The sequence below is a fragment of the Juglans microcarpa x Juglans regia genome, chromosome 1D, assembly GCF_004785595.1.
Source record: "Juglans microcarpa x Juglans regia isolate MS1-56 chromosome 1D, Jm3101_v1.0, whole genome shotgun sequence".
In the NCBI taxonomy this organism is placed as follows: Eukaryota; Viridiplantae; Streptophyta; class Magnoliopsida; order Fagales; family Juglandaceae; genus Juglans; species Juglans microcarpa x Juglans regia.
The window spans coordinates 27343595-27370365 of NC_054594.1; the positions used below are offsets into that span (position 1 = coordinate 27343595).

Sequence of the window (26771 nt, forward strand, 5' to 3'; positions counted from 1 at the left end):
AATCCTTCAAAAATTATTATATAGCACTGTAAGTATTTTTTCAAATAACTATCGTGATTTAAATATATTTTTACACTAACCCATATTATTGTGAACTGGTTGGACATGCCGGACTGAGTCCGAGGAGTTCAGGGGTCGGATGGATTATGGACGGAGTTGTGTATTTGGTTGGTATTGTGAAATGTTGGTTGTTGGTATTAGGGGTGTGCAAAATTCTGAGAATTCCGACTCCGTCCGACCTCCGCTCCGACGCCGACTCCGACGGAGTCGGAGTTGTTGGAATTCGGAGTTGGAATTCGGAATAGGTCCGAATAGTTATTCGGAGTCGGAGTCAGAGTCGGAGTTCCTTGTAGCTCCGACTCCGACTCCAAATTTTTTTTTAAACCCAGCTGTAAAACGACGTCGTTTTACAGCTAGGTTTAAAAAAAAATTATTGAACGACACCGTTCCACTTAATATGGAACGGCGCCGTTTCATATGTCTTCCTTCTTCATACGTTCTCCCCCTTCTTCTTCCTTCTTCAGTTCTTCTTCTTCCTTCTTCAGTTCTTCCTCCTTCTCCCTTCTCTCTCGCGTCACCAGTCCCAGTGACTGAACCAGTGAACTGTGAAGCCGTCCTCACGTCGTTTTATAGCTGGGTTTAAAAAAAAATTATTGAAGGACACCGTTCCACTTAATATGGAACGGCGCCGTTTCATGTCTTCCTTCTTCATACGTTCTCCCCCTTCTTCTTCCTTCTTCAGTTCTTCTTCTTCCTTCTTCAGTTCTTCCTCCTTCTCCCTTCTCTCTCGCGTCTCTAGTCCCAGTGACTGAACCAGTGAACTGTGAAGCCGTCCTCACGTCTTGTGTCTTTCTTGCCAGCGTGCCGCCGTTCGTCGTTGCTCCTCCGTGCTGCCGTTCCTCATTGCTCCTCTGTTCAGCTTCCACCTACGGTGAGTCCTAAATTTATGAGCCCTAAATTTAATTCAAGCATGTCTCTTATGAATTGGAGCCAGCAGTTGTGATTCTTGTGAATTGGTTGTATTGAATATTCAATATAGTCCCAACACGGCGCTCAAAACCCTGAATTTTACATTGTATTGCAGACTTGCGCTCGAGCGAGGTGTCGAGCGCAAGTCGAGCGCACATTGTATTGAACATTGGCTCGAGCGATATGTCGAGCGGAAGTCGAGCGAACCTCTCTGGAAGAGTTCTGCTTGAGCACAGGTTGAGCGAACCTCTCTGGATGGATTCTGCTCGAGCGAACATTTCTGGATGGGTTCTGCTCGAGCGTCACGTCGAGCGCACGTCGAGCGAACCTCTCTGTATGGCTTCTGCTCGAGCGCACGTCGAGCGAACCTCTCTGGATGGGTTCTGCTGAGTCGAGCGCACGTCAACCGAACCTGTAATTATGATACAATAATACATGTCCTATTGTATAATACAATAGCCTAGTTTATTTTTAAACTAATTTTTTGCTTCTAATTTAATTTTTTCAGCTTCATTGATTGTGATATGGACCCTAGACATAGTGGAGATGATCGTCCACAAGGGGATGTGGCAGATGCCAATGCTACAACTTCGACACCGGTGGGTACTTCCACCCCTAGAGCCACATCTAGGGCAGCTATATCTAGAGCAGCTACATCTAGAGCAGCTACATCTTGTGCGAGTAGTTGACTCCCACTCCTAGTTGATATAGAGGATGAGAATATGTTCAACGAAGAGGAGGAGATGCCCATTGAGCAAGATCAACCACCACGACCTTCTAAAAAGAGGTCGTGGACATGGGAGCATTTCACCAAAATTCCTGGTGAAATTGCGAACCCAGTAGCAAGATGCCATTACTGTGGATCACTTTGTGGATGTCATTCGAAGAAGCAAGGTACCAGTGTGTTAATAGCACATCTAAATGGTTGTCAACGATATAAGATAGCAAAGGGATTGCAAGCCACTGATCAGACCAACCTCAGATACCAAACTTCTACAGCCACTGATGGTACACAGACTAAGAAATTGGTCATCCCTCAATACAGTGAGAAGATGTTGAGGGACATGCTTGCAGAGATGATAATTACTGATGAGATGCTATTTACCACAGTCGAGAAAAGAGGCTTTCGAAAGTTTCTAAATTTTGTTGAGCCACGATTTCCCATTCCATCACGGTATACAGTGATGCGAGATTGTATGAAGAGGCATGAGAAGGACAAGGAGGAGATGAGGAAGATGTTTATTACCACTGGCCAGAGAGTGTCTTTTACGACTGACACATGGACTTTGCATAAAAAAATTATTGGTTTTAAAGAAATTGTGGATCATAAAGGTGCATCCATTGGGGCGAAGATGGATGATTGTTTAAAGGACTGGGGAATTCGAAAAGTGCTGTGTATTACAGTTGACAATGCCAGTGCGAATGAAATAGCAATTGATTGGTTTAAGCGGAACACGACGGTGAGAGATGATGTCATTCGGACCCACGAGTTTATTCACGTTCTATGCTGTGCTCATATTATTAACCTCATAACTGTTGAGGGATTAAAAGAGGTTCATGATTCCATAACCCGAGTCCGCAACATTGTACGATATGTGAGGGTTCCCCTCAAAGGCTTGCCAAGTTTAAGGCAATAGCAGAAGATCTGAAGATTGAATGTTCTAGTATGCTGTGCTTGGACGTTTCGACTCGATGGAACTCTACATACATGATGTTGGATGTGGCACAGAAGTACCAAAAAGCATTCGAGCTGATGGAGGTCGAGGATGGGGGCCTGAGGTATGCTTTGTTGGAGCCAGCAGGACAGGGGCTCGGTGCGCCGGACGCACATGATTGGACCAGTGTGAGTTATTTTGTTGAATTTTTAAGAACTTTTTATGAGATAACCATGCGGCTATCTGGATCTAAATATACGACTGCGAACTCATTTTTCAGCGAGCTCTCGGAGCTTCACTTCCAGTTGGAAAATAGTTGTACTGACTCTGCTGGATTGTTATCTGCTATGGCTACGAGGATGAAGATCAAATATGATAAATATTGGGGGAATATTGAGAAGATAAATAGATTGCTATTTGTGGTTGTGATCCTTGACCCCCGAGTTAAGTTGGCCGTTCTAGAATTTTGGGTAAATTCCGTCCTCGGGACAGTGAATGCTGCAGAGTTTATTAGATTGCTAAAAAGTGATGTTGATGACTTATATCATCACTATAGTACTAGTGCTCAGCCTTCATCCGCAGTTGGTAGCTCCTCACATTCGAGGCCGACAGGATTGACAGTTTCCTTAGGTGATACTGACCCATCTGTAGGGATTAGAGGCAATCGTATTATACGACAGTATCATCAACTCATGTCAACAAAGAATATTATGCATTGTATATCTGAGGTTGAACGATATTTTATGGAAGCTGTCGAGGCACCTAGTGATGTATTTCAGTTATTAACTTGGTGGAAAGTTAATTCCACCAAGTATCCAGTCCTTTCCCGTGTGGCCCGAGATGTGCTAGCCATTCTTGTCACTACGGTTGCCTCAGAGTCGGCGTTTAGCACTGGAGGTCGCGTGTTGGATGCTTATCGGAGTTCATTGTCACCGTCAACCGTGGAGGCCCTCGTTTGCACATAGAATTGGATAAGTGAAACGCCTATTGGACTAGATACCGTTGGCGTTGATGCCAAGAGCTATAAGCTTGAATCGGGTAAGTTTATATGCTTTTAAATGATGATTTAATTATTTTTAATGTTTCTAACTTCTACTTTTTATGATTTTATACATCTAATTGTGAACCCTAACATAATTACCGATGATTGAGAGTCTGGAATGGACGCTACTTTAGAGTTGGGATGGAGTTGAGAGAACCTCCTTTCTTGATAAGAATCAAATTATTCTTTTACCGTATTCAATTTTTTATTATCAATTTTTTTTCATCTATTGATTGCTACTTTCTATCTTCATTTCAGGCATGACCAATGGAACAAAAAGTATTTGAGTGAAATCCGTGTTTAATTTTTATGTAGTTATATTTCAAGATTGAGTCATATTGTTATTACGTTATAAATGAGACTGTTATAATTTATGGCTACATCATACATGTTATTTACTTTTTAAACTATTTATATAGTTATATTTATGTAGTTATATCCCGAGCAAAGACGTGAGATAAGTAATCTTTATTCTATAATTTCTATTAGTACTTATCCATCCTCTCTCAAACGTTTAGAATTTATTATCCAACTGAAATTAATCGAATTATAGAAATTCATACCATCATTCTTTTTTATAAAATTTTAAATTTGTGTAATTTTCAACTCATGAGTCATGAGCACTTTTAATGCTAAATTTCAGGCGGACATAAAACAAATTAAAGATATAATCAAAATTCAGTAACAAAATTAGAACGAATATTTAAATTATTGAAAACTCTTGAATAAACCAAATATTTGTAGATCGTTCACTTTTAAAAAAAATATATATGTTGCTCACTATCTGAAACAAAATTGAAGAATAAAATTTAAATAATATTAAAAAAAAGAACAAAATTTCCGAAATTGAGTTCGGAAATTTTGTTCGGAGTCGGAGCTTCGACCTCCGTTCTGAACTCCCTCCGAACTTCAGTCGAAGTTTCGATCGGAGTTCGGAGCTCCGACCTCCGATCGGAATCGGACTCCGACTACGTTCGGAGTCAGAGTCGGAGGGGAAATTTGACTCCGACTTTTGTCGGAGTCAGAGGTCAGAAATGACAACTCCGACTCCGTCGGAGTCAGAGCCCACCCCTAGTTGGTATGGTGTTGTTCATGTATATGGCATATTGCACGCATGATCATGTTTGTAAAGGAAACTGGGTTTTTGTGTACATGCATTCATGTTCATGTGTTTCATGAAAACTGGGTTTTCATGTGTTAAAGGATTTTGGGTGCGTGTTTATCACGACCCCAAGCCGAGATGAGTCATTATCACGGTGGAGCTCCACTGGTCACTTGGGAGCGGAATATACTGATTGACGTCCCCTGGGTTGTCGCTGGGCAACAACGGGATCGCACGAGATGGTCTCGTGCCGACTCTATGGCCCTTCTGTTGGCGGGGGCTAGAGGATGCTTGGCCAAGTACGCGCTGGGCGCTAAACTGGGCATCGCTCGTTGCGTAAGGGGTGCTTGGCCACGAACACGTTGGGCGCGGAACTGAGCATCGCTATGAAGCCAGGACGTGCGGATGATCCCTAGGGGAGATTATGGTGCATTGGTTAATGGAATAATGAGTTGTTTTCTGGGAAAATAGCGTGTGTTGATTAAAAGGATTTTATGTGATTCATTTTTTGGGAAAATGAGGTTTTATTGATTTGGGTCATTTTCTGGGAAAATGACGGAGTATTATTTTTTGGCCAAAATGGGATTTTGGCATATGTTGAAAATATCTATTTTCGGGAAAAATAGTATTTTTGGATCTAATGCATATTTCATCATATGCATGCATGTTGGTCGCATTAATGTATTTTTATCTCGTAGTTGTTTGGTCTATACTTACCTGCGGTACCATTTTGTGGAAACACAAATTTCGATTTAGATGAGGCTGAGGATGAGTCTGAGGATTCGGCTCCCGCCCGAGGAGTGATCTGGGATCACTCGTTTTGGTTTGAGACTTGTAAAATATTTATTTTGAATGACTGTATAATTTTTAAACCATTTTACTGAATGTTTAAATTGTATTAACAATTCTGGTACTTAGTTGAACTAATTATCCGCTGCGTTGTTTTTTGTACACTGTTGCATGTACACACACTTGGCACTATCGTTGGGATGCGTGACCGTGTTGTCACCATCATCGCATCTCGATTCCCGTGTCTTCTTACATGGGGGTCGGGGGCGCCACAAAAGACAAAAATCAATTACAGAGATTTCTAGGAAGTCTCAACTATATTGCAGATTTTTACCAATCTCTCAGACCATTATGTAAACGATTATTTAAGAGATTAAAAAAGAATCCACCTCCTTGGACAGAAAAACATACTAATATCATAAAACAAATTAAAGCCTATGTTAAGAACTTACCAAGCTTAGGACTTCCATCTGCTCATACTTTTAAAATTATTGAAATAGATACATCTGATATTGGATATGAAGGAATGATGAAACAAAAATTATCATCTGATTTGGAACAGATCGTTCAATTCCATTTAGGATGTTGGAATCCTACCCAAAAGTATTATAGTACTATTAAAAAAGAAATTTTAGCTATTGTATTATGTATTTCCAAATTTCAAGATGATTTGTTGAATTAAAAGTTTTTACTTAGAATAGATTGTAAATCAGCCAATGAAGTTTTGATTAAAGATGTAAAAAACCTAGCTGCTAAGCAAATATTTGCCAGATGACAAGCTATATTAAGTATTTTTTATTTTGATATCGAACATATTAAAGGAGAATCTAATTCTCTTCCTGATTTTCTATCCCGAGAATTCTTACAGGAAAAATCATGTTATCTTCAAAGTTAAAAGTAAAGTCCAAATCCTCATAAGTGCGGCCGCCATCTCCTCCTTACCCTTCACCTTGTCCTTCTGCAACTCCAAGACCTTATACGGTTTTGGGGTCATTACCGCAAAATATTAGACCCTCTTACAATTCATTTTCACCATTAGCTTCTCTAAAACTGCCAACCTACTCCAAAGCTGTTTCTCCCTCTTCCTCTTTTCGTTCCCAAATTATTAATCCCCCATTATTATCTCAGCCTTCTTCATCTCCTATTATCATCAAATCTCATTGGCATCCAGTCTTTTCTATTGAATCTGAAATTCAACATCTGTCTGACCCCCAGAAATTACTTGGTGCCTTTCTTTTACCGGACTGGCATTATGTCCCACAAAACATTAAGAAAACCCAGCATTTTTATAAATTCATATTAGTAGATACTGACTCAATTATTCTCTCAGAAATTCTTTGTTCTCTTCAAACTCAACCTTCTCCATCTGCATCTCCAATTATTACTTTTCATAAAGTCACCATTAAACAAGTTCTCACTCTGGAACAATGGGGAAAAAAATCTCTATTTAACAAGAAAATTCTCTTATCCCTATGATCTTCCTTATTATGATTATTATGATTACAAGCAAGCATGGACAAAAATGTTTCTAAAACAAAGTAAAAATTTGCGTCATTGATGGTTCCTTCATTTTGATAAACTACAAGAAATTAAAACACTCCCGAAATGGTTCTCACTATGGTGGGAATATTATGGACCCAACCATTGTTCACCACTTCTGCTCTTCTTTCTCAGAACAAAATTAAATTGGATTATGAAATGGGAATACGTTATCAAACCTCATCCCTATTTTTATGAGTTAAAATGTACAGAATATAATTTAAGAATTGAATTACAAATCTTGATGGATAATATAAAAGATCTTAAAAGATAACAACAAATGATGAGACAAGATTATACATTAATGATGACTAAATATCATGTATAAGTCTCCAAAATTTTACTTCACAAAATGACAGTCCACCAGCATTAAACCATTGTTCACCACTTCTGCTCTTCTTTCTCAAAAGAAAATTAAATTGGATTATGAAATGGGAATACGTTATCAAACCTCATCATTATCAGAGTATATATTACTAATATATATCATCTTACATTTTCCTTTATACTTTAGTATAGTATAATATATATGATACTAATTATATGATATATAATATAGATTAATATATGTATGATAGTATATATTACTAATATATATGACACTATATATTACTAATAGATATCATGTTAAATTTTTATAGTATACTTTAGTATAGTATAATATATATGATACTATATATATAATATTTAGTATATATTACTATATATATGATAGCATATATTACTAATACATATGATCTTATAGTTTTCATATAATGATGAAAATAAATATATTTAAACATTAAGATGATGTGTTTGAACGGTATTAGTAAACCGTTCGAAGGCTTTATGTGAGTTTGAACTTATGAAAAAAACATTCGAACGGTTTATTGTAGTGGTTGGAAAATATCCTGCCAATTAATGACTCTAGATCACCATTCGAATGTCATTTGTCACCGTTCGAATGGATTATTATAGTGGTGGAAAAATATCCCCCTAATTAATGACTTTGGATTATCGTTCGAATGTCCTTTTTCATCGTTCGAACGGTTTCTTATAGTGGTGGGAAAATATCCTGCCAATTAATGACTCTTAGATTACCATTCGAATGTCATTTGTTGCCGTTCGAACGTGTTGAAGAAATTTGTGCAAGCGGAAAATTGGTGTGCTGAAAATTTTTTGCGTTAGACCGCAATTTATTTACGCTCGAACGGTTAGTGAGAACTTAAAATGTTCCCACATGCCATCAGTGCCTCATTTTTCTCTCATCTTTTCCTCTCTTCTCTGTTTTCTCTCCAAAATCTTCTATTTTCTTCACATAATCATTCATTCTATCATCTTACAAAGAGATGATTGCATACTTATTTTGCTTAAAGGTATGATTTTCTTTTTCATTTTACTTCCAAATCTATTATTGATTCTATTTTATATATATATATATATAATGTATAGGAATTTATTTGAGAAATCTATACTTTAATATAGTTGTTTATTGATTTTGTAATTTATATATATATTGTGTAGGTATTTTTTAGATTAAACACAAAATATGTTTGTTAGAGGGTTGCTATTCAGAGTATATATGTTGTATGTTTGTAGTGTTTTTCTGAATATGAGTTTGTGATATTTTGTGAGTTTGTGTTTCGTCTGAACTGATTGGTGTTTAGATTCTGGGTTGAGACTGTTCAAACTCGGTAATATTCCATTTGAATGGATAAACGAGTTCGACTGGAACGAAAGGGCTCGAACGGTTGTGCTCATGAGTTATAATATAAATAACTTAAAAATAATAAGAATTATTAATACTTAAACTCATATTAATACTTCAAAGATAATAGTTGTAAAAACTATCTTACAACTAATTTAAAAAATAATAAAATAAAATAATAAATAATTTAAAATAATAAACATAAGAATTATTAATACTTAAACCCATATTAATACTTAAAAGATAATAGTTGTAAAATCTATCTTCTAACTAACTTAAAAAATAATAAAATTAAATTATAGATAACTTAAAAATAATAAACATAAGAATTAATAATATTTAAACTCATATTAATATTTAAAAGATAATAGTTCTAAAAACTATCTTACAACTAACTTAAAATGAGCTAAAATTCTATTATAAAAATATAAGAATTATTAATACTTAAATTCAATTAATATTTAAAAGATAATTAATTAAAAACTATGAGGACTAACTTAACAATTAATAAAATTAAATTTTAATTAATACTTAAAAATAACTGTAATATATAATTAATCTAACAAGTAATTAAGTAAAATTTAATATACTAAGGATACTGAAAATACACTTAATATTAAAAACCATAATAATTAGGATACTTACAATACACTTAATATTTAGGATACTTAAAATACCCATGATATAAATAGATACTTAAAATAGTTTGATAATTAAAATACATAATTAAGATTTGGGGATTTTCGTATCTTTTATTCTCGTATCATTTTGTATTCACGTTATTTTTGTTATTGTTGTGTTTTAATATTATATCTTCTACTTGCCATTGAAATAAACCTTAGACCCGTTCGAGAGTTATAAATCATGTTGATAGGTTGATTGATAACTTTTGAATTATCCAGAGTGGACAGTTTGGGATTGTAAGATCATTCTCGCAAACTATCAAACTATAGCTATTGCATCCGATATTATGATTTTGGTAGAGTCATCACTTATTGTTCTCTGGATTTGCAGCTTCAGTGATGGTGCATCATTGTATTACTCGTTGGTGTGCACGATCAAACGAACATATTTGGAGAACTAGGGGGAGATGCTGCCAAAATTTTGTTGGACGTGACATATAATAGTTGGTAGGTTGGCGATTATGATCTTACAATCCCCGAATCGGATAGGACTAACTACCTAGTGAAATGAAGAAATTGTACAATATGTTAGATAATTGATTGTTTGTTCATGAACGTGACTGTTTGCAATAGGATATTAGACATAAATAAGAGTTGGATGTGAGTTAGAGATCGGTTGGGTGAGGATTACAATGTATATGCTGAAGGAGTTAAGAAATTTTTGGAGTTCGCATCCTATACAATTGGTAGTGATGGTCGTATTAGATATCCATGCTGACTTTGCAAGAATTTGCGTTCTCAAAAGATAGAGTTGGTGAGAGAGCATATGTTTGTCAAAGATATTCACCAAGGTTATACGATTGAGTCTTACATGGAGAACCCTATCCAATGTCATTCGAACTTCGAGATGAAGAAGAAGATATTGATGAAGATGTACATCCTAAGATTGTTGGTGATGATCCCAAAGATGATATGGAGAAAATGCTGGGCGACATTAGTGCGAGAATGTTTATGGATGAAAGTAGAACAGATCCATCAAATTCAAATGATCTGTGCCATAACACTTTTACCTGCTTGTGAAATCATTCAAAGCGTGAGTTATATCCAAGGTGTAGAAGGCACAGTAAGTTGTCATTTACAGTTAGACTGCTTCATATAAAATCCATGTGCTGAATATCTAGAAAGGCTGTCAATATGTTGCTCGAGCTGTTTAAGGAGGCACTTCCATTAGACAATATTTTACCCTGCAACTTCTACAAAGCAAAACAGTTGAAAAGAGGACTCGGGTTTGATTACAATGTAATACATGCATGTAAGAATGATTGTATGTTATTTTTGTGAGAGAATGAGCAGTTGAACAAGTACCCCATTGCCATGAATCATGATGAACAACTGAGAAGCAAAATGTGCCGCGAAAGGTTGTACGTCACTTTTTATTGATATCTAGATTACAACGGTTATTTATATCACGTTCAACGATTGTGGATATGACATGGCACTCATCATCTAGAGTCAAGAATGATAATGTTTTGGCACATCCTGCGGACTCTCAAGTTTGGAAGGAAGTTGACTTGGAACACCCATGGTTCGCTGAAGAACCTCGTAATGTTTGACTTGGGTTAGCAACCGATGGATTTAATCTATTTGGGAACATGCGTACTAGTCATAGTACTTGGCCAGTTGTACTTATGTAGTACAATTTACCACCGTGGAAGTGCATGAAAGAGTTAACCTGCCTTTAACTTATTTGTGGATTTGAGTCAGTATGAGATGATCCCATTACATAGGGAATATATTGAGGATGAAATAATTGAGACGACAGTAGATCAAAGTGTTGAGTCATTTAAAGTATCTATAGATGATGAGAGCGAATCTATAGATGAAACTGATACAGATGATTGATTAGTTTTGTGTTCAGAAGGAAGTTCGCATCCCATCTCCACCTGCTCCTAGCTCTCTGTCTGACTCACCATTAGAAACTGACTCTATGGAACAAGGTAAATATCTAATACTCATTTTTTCAATTAAGATATATGATAATTGATATGAGGTAAATAACTAATATTATTTTATAGAAATTACAATACAATCTCGTCACGGACGAGGCACTACTAGAGGCGTGACGTTGGAGAAATATCGTTAAGTACGTAAGATTAAGGTTAACATTCCAGACAAAGATACCGGAGGTGAGGGGCAAAAAGTAGCTTGGCTTGCATTGCATGTGGGTGCTCTTACACGGACTTATGCACCTTTGGCTACAAGTTCATGGCATAAAGTCCTGCAAGATGTGAAAGAGCTTATAAAAAAGCGTTGATTGGTACGTAATATTTAAATAATAAATTTATATTGATACTATTTAATATTCTAAATGATAATATCATTGTATATATACTTTTTCAAGGGTGACTTCGAACTAAAGTTTGGCCGGAGAGAGGAGTGTAGGACTGTCGAAGAGCTGATGTGTAATACATTTTGCAAGTATAAGGCAATGTGTCACGAGCATTACAAGAAGTACGTGAACAAGGAATATGCACACCAGCATCCTTTTCAGGATGTCCGACCTGAAGATTTGGAAAAACTTTGTGAAATGTTTGAGGATCTATCATATAAGGTAAATTAAATGAATTCTTTATGTGTCATATTTGTAATTTTCACTTACTAACTGTTATAACTTCCATGCAGAAGTGGAGTTCTATAAACAAAACGAATAGATCGAAGTTGAAGATTCATCATCATGTACGCTTAAGATCTTTTCATCGCCTCTCTCAGATTTGGTAATGTACTCTTTTTTGTTTTTTTTATTCTATATAGTTTGTTTTTAATATTAACTTTATATATTAACAATGTCTCTTGTAGAAAGAGTCAGACACCAATTATGATTTGACAAAATTATATGTTGCATCACATACTAATAGTAATGGAGAGTGTACTCATCCAGATGCTCGTGAGAATTATGTAAGCATTATAATTTCTTTTAGTTAAACGTATTTAAATTATTGTGTCAATATTAATTTTATATGTTGTGTGTAGGATAAATTGGTTACCCTTCGTACTGAAACTGCATTTGATCATAATTCATCAACAAGTGATGTTGAAATTTTTACATAAGTTATGGGTCAATGTTAAGGATATTTGAGGGGTTTGGGTTGATGTGTAAAACCTTTAGGCTCTTTATTAACGTCAAACATTACTGTTATTGCGTTAAAGAATGGAAATTTTAGGATCGAAGAATTGATTGCAAAACAACATGAATTAAAAGCTCAACTGACGAAAGAAGTAGACATGGAGATGCACATAAAACAGCAAGAAGATCAACAAAGAGAGATGCAACTCCAAATGCAAAAACAACAAAGACAGATGCAGCTTCAAATACAAATGCTTATGTAACAATATAGACCTCAAAGCAATTGATTTTCATTAGAAGCGTTTTGCATATTGAACAATTATATATCAGGTACTGATAATTTTATTAGTATTATTAGTATTTTATTTATTTAGTTCTGACTTATTAGATTAGTTTTATTTGTAATGTATTTTTGAAATATAAATATCTATTTGGTTCTAAATTAGTATTGTCCACAAAAATAATAACCGTTCGAACTCTCAACAAATGTTCAAACATATATAAATCGGACACAATCGTTCCAATATCACAAGTTAGAGTTCGAACGGTAAAGGAGTTGCACGTCATTCGAACGCGTTCGAACAGGCAATTTACTATTTGCGTTCGATCATCAATTTGTTTGTTTGAATGTTTCTTCATGTGCATTTGGTCGAACAGACTGGTATCAATCGACCGACCATGAAGTACCCGTTCAAACAAAAATATTGTTCGAACGTTATTTACGTTATTCGAATGACTTTTTGAGATGAATTTAAATTGTCCTAGAAAAATAAATCAATTCGAATGTGATCGAACGGTCCAGCTTAATTTCGTCCCAAAAGATATTTTTTGGGATGAATTTGTGATTTTCATCCCAAAATACCTTTTGGGATAGTTTTATTGGAACGACCTTAGAATAGTTTTTTTTTCATCCCAAAATATATTTTGGGATGAAATTCCAGTCTTTTGGGATGAAACTTTTGGTTCCAAAAGACCTTATTTGTTGTAGTGTAGTTAAGTTTGGTTCAACAACCGAACATATAACCTTATGTTTAAGGCCTCATTTGGTTATACAAACCAAATAATCTTATCTCATCTCATCATTACAACTTTCTCAAACTTCCACACAAAATACAATAAACAATTCAACTTTTTCAAATGTCAAAACAAGAATAATAATAAAAAATTATATTGTAATAATATTTTTTTCAACTCTCTTCTCATATTATTTGTACAACCAAACGAGGCCTTAATTAGTCATGAGGGCATTCTAAAAAATATAGCTTGATCTTCACTAATTTTAAAAGCACGTTAAACCCATGTTTATCAAAAGGGCCGGCAAACTGTTTTTTAATACTACTAGCTAGCGAGTAGAACACTACAAGAAAAAACTCTATTATGAGAAATGATAGTTGCAGTCATGAGTGCACAAATGCCGTGCAATTATTTTGAAAAAAAGTGAATAAATACGGGACCCACATGAAAGAAAATTAATTTTTTAATAGTAGACTTCACTTTTTTTCAACGCAACTGCACGGCGTTTGCGCATTTTCATGACTGTATATAGCATTACTCCTCAATTATTATCTACAATAATCTCAAAGATGCATTAAGGGGAGTACTCCAGATAAATGTGCATGGGTACGTAAATGGGTTCTCGCTCATTTTTTACTAGAAAAAGTTCAAAGTTTTGCAATAGTAATTAATAGAAGAGTTATATATATATATATTTAGTCTGTGGGGTTTGTAATAGTTTGGAGTTTTTACTGTTTATTTTGGAGGTTGTATCAGCGACAGGCTTCAAGTATGAATGACTACAACACAATTACGTTTTAGTGACGGTTAGAAAATTGTGATAGTCCTCAAACCGTCAATAAAAAGCATTTTCTGTGACGGTTTCACTAAAGACAGATGAGATTTTTTTTACGTTCCAACATATAGAAAATTTACGTTCGAACGTCACATATACGTTCGAACATTGTGGCTTCTTACGTGCGAACGTGAAATGTTTTGGCGCCAACGTTCGAACGTTAGCAATTAACGTTCGAACATAAAATGTTTTGCACCAATATGCGAACGTTAATTACTAACGTTCGAATGTTGGCGCTAATTTTAATTAAATATGACTCTAATTTAAAAATTATGTGATTTTTATAGTGCATAATTTGTGAACAAGTCTATATAATTGACTTGTATATATTTATATATACACAATTTGAAATATATAAATATATATTTATGTTTATATATATTTGAAGTGCAGTGATTTAGAATTAAAGATGGAAAATATAACATTAAATAAGATTGAGAATTGAATAGTGAAAAATCATAGAAATATTAAATAATATTTTTCTTTACAAATAATAAAAGCAAAATACAAAATATGATCGAATTTCTTAAATAACACTCAGATGATAGCGTTGTTCGCAAAATTTGAACTCCGTACCTCCTCAGTCAAGGTATCAACCTTGTCGTTGAGGATATCTACACAATGGGCGATCTCAGAGACAGATGCCCCTATAGCCGCAAACGATCGATCGATTTTACGATCGATATGCGCAGTTAGCTGTGAGATCACTGCATCAACCCAAGCAAGCCGCACTTCTCCCGCAGATGTACTTGGCGGCTGCTAACTACTACTCCCCACATGACCTGGCTCAAGCTGCGTTGGAAGAACTAGATCCTCTACAGGGGTGGTTGGCGTCCCCTTGCCTGTCCAATGCTATGTCGATGCGTGGTCATGTCGAGGGGGCTCATCTGATCTTTGACTTGCTCATACTATAAAGAGTGTTTGGACATTAGGAAAATTTCTTAATTCAAAACATCAAATCTTAAAATAACTTTTAAGATCATTATCTACAATTGTAAAGTACCCTTTCAACATAATATTTTTTCGTGTGTAATGAGTGTTTGGACATTAGGAAATTTTCTTAATTTTTTTTATGCTTAGAGGTCACGACGTCGAGGGGCAGCACTGTTTTACAATGATTTCTGGAAAAAGGGTAATAGCATTTACCAAGAAATATCAAAACCTAAATGGGGAGTTCCTTAAAATCTGGAATGAAATACTTCTCGCTGGAGTACCCTTTGTTCTTCTTCACTCTTGCGATCAACGAAGACAAAAAGTGGCTGCTATTTCACAGCACATTATATTTCATAGCAATTGCTTTGTGATCAGTTGCGGATTTAATATCTCTTACGAATATCATTTCGGAATTCCGTACATTTTACATTGACAAAGAGAAAGCTAAATGTGAACAAACTGAGATGGTTGCTGATGCTTGGCTCATAGCGAAGAGGTATTTGAGGTCTTATTTCCTCATTGATGTTCTCGCAATTCTTCCCCTCCCACAGGTAAATTAAGGAGACTTTTCTGCTTCAAAAGTACTTCAATAATTAATTTGCCCCATTTTTTATTTTTATTTTCGAGGATCATCATCATGTCGATATAATTAACCTCTCTTTCAATTAAATTAAGGGTGCATGTCGTTTTATTTTCTTTTTGTGTAACTTATATGATATTTACTCATGTCATTTACATTAATCATCATCATACCATTGGCTTCTCTAATTTTCAATTTGTATATATATATATATATATAAGCGCAAGTACGTACCCTACAAATTAATTTCTTGTTGCCTAAAAGCTGATTGAATTAATCTCATTAAATTACAAATGTGTTGAGTTCAAAATGGTTATCGACTAGTCCAATCTCACTACAAAGGCTTGCACCGGGGTCACACTTGAGAGTAAACTCACAGGTGATTTCCTCTCATCTTCTCAAATGCAACTGGATTTGATAGTGTGTTAAGAAGCTGCTAATAATCTCCTTTGCTGGTTGTTGTATGCAGGTTGGGCAAGAAGGAATGATGAAGATGAATGCAAATACAAGATGAATTTAAGTGCAGATAACCTGTTTGATGAAAAGCCTTAGCCGCACCATTTGTGCTGATAGTGATTCTGCTTTGAGGGAGAATCAACCTCCTTACAAGAAAACAACTACAGATTCTATACTAGCCAAAAGTTCCAGATTGTTCCTCAACGTTCTCTCCACTCTCCTTTCATACCGACAACATCTCTCAAAACAAAAAGTAAAATAAAGATAAAATAACAATGAAAGCAACATTATTCAAATGATAGACCAAACCAAAAACGCACAGCTTCAACTAAAACAAACACCAGCATTTTTTATTCCTCTTAGCTTCAAATAGCAACGTATCCCTTTAACTCACACGATGTCATCTCTTCAACAGCAGCCCACTACGAACCAAAAACACTTCAACACTTCGATTCTTACTTCAACACTTCACTTCCGTAAGTCCACTTTAGTTCATCTTCACATGTTAGATCTAGGTTTTCCCCTTTCGTCGCCAGCACCATGACAACCCCTCTTCCTTCAAAGCACCTTACCCACAAGGTGTGGGTAAAGGGCTTGAAGCCTCCACAGAAGTTCCCAACTGCTTTCTTCCTTTGGTAGACCCATCCATTTCACAAAGACCTCAGTCACAGCTCTATCCCCTTGATTCTTCATGCGCCTCTCAATAATTTCCTCTGGTTCGGGCTGCACTTCTCCAATGGAATTTGTCGGAGGAAGCATAGGTAGAGCTTGTACCCGTACTCCCAGATGTTTCTTCAGACATGACACATGAATAGTTGGATGAATCTGTGAGGACTCCGGTAACTTCAAACGGTAAGCCACCTTACCAATTTTCTCTTCTATTAGAAAAGCCCCATAAAATCTTGGGGCTAATTTCATGTTGTGCCTTAATGCTAGAGTTTTCTGTCGGTAGGGTTGAAGTCTAAGATACACCCACTCACCCTTTTCGAATTCCCTTTTAGTTCTTAGTTTATCTGCATAGAACTTCTTACAGTGTTGGGCCTCTGTTAAATTGCTCTTCAATAGATTGATGATCTGCTCTCTGTTGCACAGCAACTGATCTACTGTGTCATTAGCATTAGTGCCCGGTACATAGGATAGTAAGGTTGGGGGTGGATAACCATACACTGTCTCAAAGGGTGTTAATTTAGTGGTTGTGTGGTAGGTGGTGTTATACCACCACTCGGCCATAGTGAGCCACTGTGACCGGACCATTGGTTTCGCCCCTACATAACAACGTAGGTAGCCTTCAATACACTTGTTTGCAGCTTCAGTCTAGCCATCAATTTGGGGATGGTAGGCTGAACTGTAGTCTAGCCATCAACAACAGAACGAAAGCTTGTTGGTTGTAAACAAAATGTAGAGCATTAGGCCTCCAACCATGAAACAAGAAAAGGATGCAAATGACGGGACACAATTAATATGACGGCCCTACTTACCTTCAATGTCTTCATGCAATGTGCACTACCATAATGAGCATTTACTAGATGCAATGATAGTTATTGCACAATACATGTAGTTTCATCTTCATGGGACCTTTGCAATTTATGGGAGGATGTCAATCAGTGGAAGATATATATCAAGAACTCGTCCGTTGTGTACTAACGCATTTACCATTGATTTGGCCACAATGAGATTAGTGATCATCGCATCTGAAGCCATAATATATGGAATTCAACTCATGATAATTTTTCATCAATAACATTAATTTGCACTGATTTTCATACATTTGACACGCCATATATTTAGTTGGCTATCTTATGATCTTTTAGTTTTAACTTTTTGGATACATAGCTGCTAGACGGACATCCCATACAACTTAGAATGGTACTGATCATGACTTACATGGATTTTTATGGGTAAATAATTCTATCTTAATATTCTATGGTATAAAAGGGAAGAACTGGTTAAAGATTGGGATTTATTGTGTAATGCAACGTTAAGGTTGTATATGAACCAATCCATTCAATAGCCTATTTGATACTAGCTCACTTAAACTCGAATCAAATTTGACTTGTGAGGAAAAAAAAAATCACCCATGAAAGCAGATACTCGCTCGTTATATCCCACTTGATTATGCCCAACTGGATTCGTTAACTTGACTCGATTGAAACTCATTCATACATCAATAAATGTATACATACACTACAATAGATTTTAGTTATTGTGAACGGTTAGGAACCGTCGGAAAACCATCACCAAAAAGGCGCCACAAAAAGTATTTAGGGACGGTTTACTGTACAACCGTCACTTAAAGTTTTTTGTGATGGTTAGAGGTCTGTTGTGAGTTGTAGATGTGAAGCCTGAGACTGATTTGGAAGTGGTGGTTTTCTTCTTTCTTTTAGTGTATGTGTGTAGGCAGTGGGCCCAGCCCGTGTGGAAGCCTAGCTGAAGAGGAAGCCCATCCATTCAACCCGTGGGAACTATGCCATTTTTGGGTAAGGGTGAGAAAACCCTAAAATCCTTCATCTTCCTCCCTCTTTCTAACTTATGTCGTACCCCCTCTTCGATTCCTTCTCCCCCTTTACAAACCTGTGAGTTCATTGTCCATCCCTTGTCGTCGCCATCCATGTCTTTCCACCTCACGTCGCTGGAAAGCCTTCTCCTCTAATCTATCTTGCCCTCCCTTTTATCCATCACTGTCTCTTTCTGTCTGTCTGTCTCTATCTCTCTTCCCTCCCATCAATTTTGGCATTGCAACCACCATCCACTACCATTCAACCTCAAGAAAGAGTAGATATGCCATGGATCGTAGTTGGCCACCCAGATCAATCGTCACTCAGCACCCTTACCAACGTTGATCGTCGTCATTTTCTTTCTCTAATCCGTTGACCTCTGTTAGTCACAGCTCCTTCGTTGCTGCTCACCCCGCCGTCCAACATTAGCCATGGTGGGCTCCTCTCGATCTCGACTTCAATTCTCCATATTTGTCTTTTCTCTCTCAGATTTTCTCTCGCTCTTCTTCTCTGTTTCTCTTTCCTCGGGTCTCACCATTGCCATCGTCGCCATTCCACCATGCCTTCACAATTCCTCAGCCATGGTGGCACTCATAGAACCTTCATCTATAGATCTCTCTCTCTCTCTCTCTCTCTTCCCTTCTCAAATTCCACCTGAATCTGAGCCTAGATTACCCTCTCTTTGGGTTGGGCCACTGCGAACCACCACAAGTTCCCCTTCCCCATCTTCTATGTTCATCAGATCTGCCACCCACTACATTCTCAATGGTAGAGTCCCACCTGTTGCTTGGATCTGGAGTTGTCCATCGTACCCCACCACAGTAAGCCGTGTGCCATTTCGGGTTGATTTCAAGGCGTTGTCAGGTTTAACTAACTAATTTTCCAACTCCTAGTGATGTGCATGCACACACTAATGGGATACCCTAGGCAGTGCACTTGATCATCCAAAAATTTGTCGTCTCACATAGTAACTAAAACCCTAGACTGACCCTTAGAATACTAACACTGGAAAACTATGTTTTTATTACAGTCTGGTTGTGTTTGGTTAAGTGGCCAAGGGCCTATGGAGCGTTGGGATAATAACTGTAGTTGGTGATTAATTGTTGGCCGAGGGCTAGGTGAAGTGTTGGGAATCGCGCGTAGTTGTGAAAATGTGAACCTGTGGAATTTGTGTTGTTATACTGCATTTGTTGCTATACTTTTCCATGCCATGTCATCCAATAACTACTTATTCAATAATTTCATTTTGTTTATTGTAAGTCATTAAATTGTATGAATTGTGCTTTGTTTTGTGGTTGTGCATACCACGACCCCAAGCCGAGATTAAGTATTATCTCGATGGAGCTCCTTTCGTCACTCGAGAGCGTGTAAAACTGAGTAACTTCTCATGGGATGTTGTGGAGAGACAACGGGCTCGAACGAGATAGTACGCTCTTGTGTTGACTCCATGGCCTCTCTGCTGGCGGAGACTAGAGGATGCCTGATAATGTACGCACTAGACATGGAGCTGGGCATTGCTCATTACATAGTTACACGCACGATTGTTATCCGAGGTGTGACGAAGTGAGCCAGGGTGTACGGAAGGTCTCTAGTGAGACCATGGTGCATACAATGATTAAATGGATGGAAATGTGGATTTTTGGCATGCGTAGCATTTTTTGTAATTATTGAGAATGAAATTGGTATTGTTAAATTTTTGGTAAGGTAGAAAGACCTCGAATTTTTCCTTTGCACTGAAATGTTTATATTTTCCTATGTTTGTATTTTTGGGAGTAATTCTATTGGTTTTATTTTCTAAGATTGCAAAATCTAACTGTGGTGTCCCAAGCTGCGGTTCCACTCCACGGAACCTAGACTTTGATGCAGTGGATGGTTATGAGCTTGAAGGACCGGCCCCAATTGAGGAATGAAGACTTGGGGACTTCTTCCTTATGTTGTTGTTGTGATGTTGCTTTCTTTTATCTAGTCAAATGACTGTATTAATTAATGGATTATTTTGTTATAGATTGTAATTTGAATTTCTGGTACTCTTAGCAGTTTAAACTGCCCTTTTTTACTTCTCCATGGCGTTTATAATTGTACACTTTTAAGTTGCATGCTTGCGCACACTTGCTTTCACGTTGCGCTTGGGGTGTGTGATTTGTGAGATCAACACATTAGTATCACGTCTTCCTCCAAATCACATGTGGGTGTCGAGGGTGCCACAACAACATTTGAACGTGAAGAGATTTTGTGAGAGTCGAATTCTGTCGTAAAAATTACGTTCGATGTGAAGCACAGTGCAATACTGATTTGGAAATGGGTTTTTCTTTCTTTTAGTGTGTGTATGTAGGAAATGGTCACAGTCTGTGTGGAAGCCTGGTTAAAGAAAAAATAAAACCCAGCTTGTGTGCATGTAAGCCCAGCCCTTTCCCCCGTTAGAAACGGCACCATTTTAAGGCATGGACTAAAATTCAGCCTTCCACCCCTAAACAACACCATTTTGAGCCAAAGGGTAAAAAACACTAACACCCACTTGTGCTGCGCGACTCCCCTATCTTTCTCTTTCTTTTCTTTTCTGTCTTTCTTCTCCCTTTTCCTCTTCTTCCTCTACCTTCACCCGTGACCGGCCTCTCCCAATCACCACCAAATTGCCTCCATGTGTTCACTGGGTAGAAGCCCCTCTCCTTCGTTTGCCTCCACCACATGCCCTAACCAATCTGCGCCATTCGATCTTTGCAACTTGTGAAGCCCTCGGGCATGGCCGCTGCTCGCCGCCACAGCCCACCACTCATGGTATGCGATGCTCCTGAAGCCCCCACTGTCCCCCACCAAAAATCACAGCCACGACTGCGATCTCCGACCTTAACCCAAGTCTCTCAACCCTCAAATCCTCCCTCAAACACCCTCTCCACCTCTCAAATATTGTCTCTTTGCCATCCTCTCCCTCCGATCTTCATTTTGTAGCCTTTAAGAACTTTTTCTCCAAGCTCAGCTGAGCGCAGCCACGGGCCAACCCTTTCCAGTAGCTTCGTAGTGGTTGTCCAACCCGATGCCAAGACCTCCCTTTTGAGATATGCTCTGCTATGCACCACCACCCTCCTTTGCGAAAATCTCCTCCTCCACCAATTGTCATGACAAATCTGCCTTCATGTATTGTTTTCCAGTTGTGGATCTCCCCGTTTTGACCATATCCACAACTGCCTCATCAGTGTCGCCACTGTTGCCAACAACTTTGTAAGCCTTGTGACTCTATGGTTTTATTATTTCTTATTTTAGTCATCATTATTAATTATTGGTAGATTTCTCCACTCGTAGTGACACTCATGCATGCACACTCACGGGATGTCTTAGACTACACGCGCGATCATCTAGAAGTTTCGGTCCATGTAGTAAGTAATAGGATGACCCTTGGAATACTAACTTTGGAAAATTATTTAACTATGTTTGTTGCACTCTGGTTGTGTTGGAGTTGTTGGCCAAGGGTCGGGTGAAGCATTGGGATTCGCATGTAGTTGTGATTTGTGAATCTGTGTGATGATCGGCTATTATTTGATGTATTATTTCCATGTCATCCAATATATGTATGTTCATGCATCTGCATTATTAATTATTATTATTTACCTCTATTGTATTAACAATGCTCTGATCCATTCTGTCTTGTGATTAATTTACTAATTGTGCTATGTTCTCTAGTTGTGCTGTGAAACTGAAAAACTATGTTCTTATTGTTATTTATTAAAAAGTATTTTGTAGGTGGGTGTGGACCATGACCCCAAGCCGAGATGGGGCACTATCTCGGTGGAGCTCCTCTGGTAACTCAAGAGTGTGTAAAACTGAGTGATGTCTCTTGGGTTGTTGTCAGGCCAAAACGAGTTCGGAAGAGACAGTTACACTCTCGTGCCGATGTCACAACCCTGTCCCATTACTAGGACGGGATCGCGACTTGAGACATGTTCTTTCCTTATTAATATTAGTATGTATTCTTATTTTTTTTTCTACAAGGGTAAAAGGGATAAGCGTGAACATGTCATGCATGTACACTGCGTTCCTAATTTAAAAGCAAGACCTGATAGACATTCTGTTCAATATATTACCCAAAGGACTCTCAGAATCCATCATTCATTCATTTAAAACATCGCTAGTTCCAATAAAAAGGGGACTCCGTCCCCACAACACATAAAAGGCATTTAACCTTCTTATGTGGGGTTACCGTCACCCCACTATAGAAGTTACACCATTACCATCACCCCACCATAGTACTTACATCATACCCAAGGACATGTTGTATTAAAGTCAAACCAACAAAAAGTCCCAACATGGGACCCATCATAAAAACATAAAGGCATAACCATTATCATTAAAATTGAACCGAAAGGGAATTCTAAGCATCAGCCCCTCCCTCCTCAGTAGTGCCTAGCTCCCTAGCCTCATCGTTCATACTTGGACGTTTAAAACATAAACACAGAGTGAGTCTAATACTCAGTAAGCAGTACACCATGCTATTAACTTATTAATCACATAATCTTTCTTTTGAAAACATGCATACGTAGACAATTGCAAGTTCTTGACAAGGCTTTCATGCATAAACAGTTTAAGGAATAGCTATACTTTCATGCGTAATATTTCTATGACATAACCTTACTTTCATGCATAAACAATTAAGGAATGACTATACTTTCATGCATAAACATTTCTTTGCTTTCATGCATAAACATTACTTGCTTTCATGCATAATATTTCTTAGAAATGGCTTTACTTTACATTTCACTTTCTTGGGCCAGCACACACTATTACACCCCGTGTGTTGGGGTTAGCAGTCTTTTGGACCCGGATCCCGCCCGCGGCCACAGGTTGGGAATCCCTTTTCATAGGGGGTAGCACTGGGTGCACTACCAGTACTACTTACCCGGCATTGCAATCTACCCATTCATTTGGTACCATTTTCATATATGTGACCGTGACATACATTCATACATTCCTTTCCTTTTCTTTCTTCAGAAAATCGACGTTTTCATTATCTTCATTTAGTGCCAATGCATATGTGTTTCTTTTAAAATAATGTTTCATGTCATGCTACATATAGGTAAGGCATAATTATTTAAGAGAGCATGCATAAAATCTCATGATGCATTACCTTACATACACACAACGATAATTAATAGGGTACTTAATAGGGGCTATCAAGAAAGGCTTATACATACTATACATGCATCTATTCTTTCATAAGAGAAACATTTGGAAGGAGAGAGAGAGAGAGACTTTTTCATAAGCGTGCTTTGTGTGTAAGGAGCATGGTCATAGCTACTTACCTCGATGCTTTACAAATAGGTTCCTTGAATCTTGAAATACACTCCTATTCAATGAAATGAAATGAACACATTAAAATTCATTCCACATTAAGCCCTACTATCCAACACTCTTATGCGCTCACTTAAATTCCAAATTGGAATTTAAGTACCTTCCTTAACCCATTTAGCTACATACATAGCACTAAGTCAACTCTTAGTATCCTTATTCCAATATTTAAGAAACCCGTGAAAGTACGAGGCTTGCTTGCTGTCCCTCTTTAAAGACTACTATTTTCTATACAAGAGATGGGTAGGAATCATAAGTTAAAATGTATAGGATGGTAAGAATTTATTCAAGAGTGGAACGGAACAAGGGAGTGCTACAAATCTGGAATTTTCATCAAAGAGAGCATTTTAACAGCTTTGCAACCTCATATGGAAATAAATCTAACAAAAGATAATGCTTGCAAGAGGTTGGTTTTTGTCACTTGTTCTTCAGGGGTTCTTCCTACTAAGGTTTATCTTTGGTTAGCCAAGGAGTGAGGTTGAGCAAAAGGGGTAAAAGGGCTAGTTTAGACTTCCATGATGGAACAAAATTTCAGAATTTCACAAGACATGGGCAGCTAGCAAGTTCTAGTATTTTCATGGTTCAAACATCCTTCACTTAACTAAAATCCTATCTATATAATTAAACAATATAAGAGTGGTAAAAACTCAAGAAAGCCTTATATATATACATATTCTGAAAACAGTCCCAATAAAGAGATACAACTCTTGGTAATTTACGAATTCCTAAAGTAAGCTTACTAATTTAATTTAAAAGTCTTGGTGGCTTACTTAGGCCATAATCTTAGGAAAACATGTCTAAACTATAAACTTTAACTCTAATAATTTTAACACATAAAGACATGACTTTAATAAAATTAAAACATGGCTTGGGCTTGATAAACACTAGGATGGCTACAGATTTTGCTTTGTGCAACACACGGATGGAACATTAAAACAGAACCTAAACACACACACACGACTTCTTGTCCACATACTTATATCTATACATCAACATACCAATTAATCAACACTTGAGGCTAACTAAGTTAACTAAGAAATACACCAAAACAGAACATGACCCACAGCAAACAAACTCAAGCAGAGCACACACACACGCGGTTGGAACCATAAAACAGAACACTCACACACACGGCTAGAACAGAGCACAACACACGGCAAAGCAACCTCAAGGTGCTTGGTCAGCCCAGAAAAACAGGGGTTCGGTCACTACCCACTAGATTAAACACTAGAGAAGCAATAAGAAACTGGTCTAGAAACTATCACAATTACTCGGCTAACACAGAGATCCGAAAAACCCCCCAAATCACAAGACACAATTTGCTTAGCAAAATCTCAATTGCAAGGAAAATATTACGGAAGGAACATCACCTGCTTTGATCCCCTTTTCGAGCCACGGAAACACAGCAGATGAGAAGAGGAAGAGAAATCCGAAAGACCCCAAAGCAGGTCGATTTTTCTTGAAGGCTTACGGTGGAAATCTTAAGCTCATGAAATGAGAGAGATCGGCTTGAGGAGAAGAGAGGTATCGCAAAGCTAGGGAAATCGAGAGTCTCTCGTGTGAAGGGAGGGGACTTGAGGGAATTTTCTCTCTTTTGTGCCTTAGAACTGATGGGTGAATGGAGAAGAGGAAGGGAATTCACTTATCTTGCCTTGTAAGCCGTCGATGGGGTAAAGGAGAAGGAGAGGATTTGTTTCTCTTGTCCCTTGGAACCAGCGTGTAGGAGAAGAAAGAAAGTCTAGGTAGCTTGCAGAAGAAGCCGACCAGTGAAAAGAGAAAAATATCTGATTAGCTTCTTGAGGAAGCTTCGGCTAGAGAGTAGAAAAGTCAATAATTTCAACTCAACTTGTCCTATGAGTTGGACGGTGGAGATTAAAGAGTTTGGACCCTTTCTTGGGTAAATAAAATTAAAGGGGTTGAAAGGAAAAATTGCAAGGTCATAAAATCACACCCTTGAATTATTTACTAACCCACTTTTAAAAACTAAAAGCACACCCATCTTAAAATAAAATAATAACAATAAAATAATAAAAGTCTTTATCTCAAAATATTTAACTTAAAATATTAATAGATGACATAAGGACTTATGTAGTAGGATTCGGGTATTACAGCCGACTCTGTGGCCTCTTTATTGGCAAAGGCTAGAGGATGCCTAGTCACTTACACGCTGGGCATGGAATTGGGCTTCACTCGTTTCGAAGTCACATGCACGGTCGTTACCCGTGGTGTGACAAAGTGAGCAAGGGTGTGTGCATGGTCCCTAGGGGAGCCCATGATGCTTGCGTAAATAAAATGATTGTATGGACTTTATGTGGATCAAGACCCTAAGTCGATATGGGGCATTATCTCGGTGGAGCTCCTTTGGTCACTTAGGAGTGTGTAAAACCGAGCAACGTCCCTTGGGTTGTCATCGAACAATAGTCTAGAACGGGCTCAGACCAGTAACTTTCTCGTGCCAACTTCGTGTCCACTCTACTGGTAGAGACTAGAGAATGCTCGGTGTGGCACCCCCAGCCCCTGCTTGGGATTTGACAGAAATTGAAATGCCGAGACATGCAACACCAGGGTTACCTGCCCCTCGTACATGACAG

At 37.5% G+C, this 26771-nt stretch overlaps 1 long non-coding RNA gene across 1 annotated transcript; it reads left to right on the forward strand.

The window, feature by feature from the left end:
- Positions 1–5229: 5229 nt before the first annotated feature.
- LOC121243037 lies at positions 5230–25130 on the forward strand. Its single transcript, XR_005936043.1, has 3 exons — positions 5230–5240; positions 10048–10059; positions 24879–25130. It is a non-coding gene; the product is annotated as an uncharacterized LOC121243037 (long non-coding RNA).
- The last annotated feature ends 1641 nt before the right edge of the window (positions 25131–26771 follow it).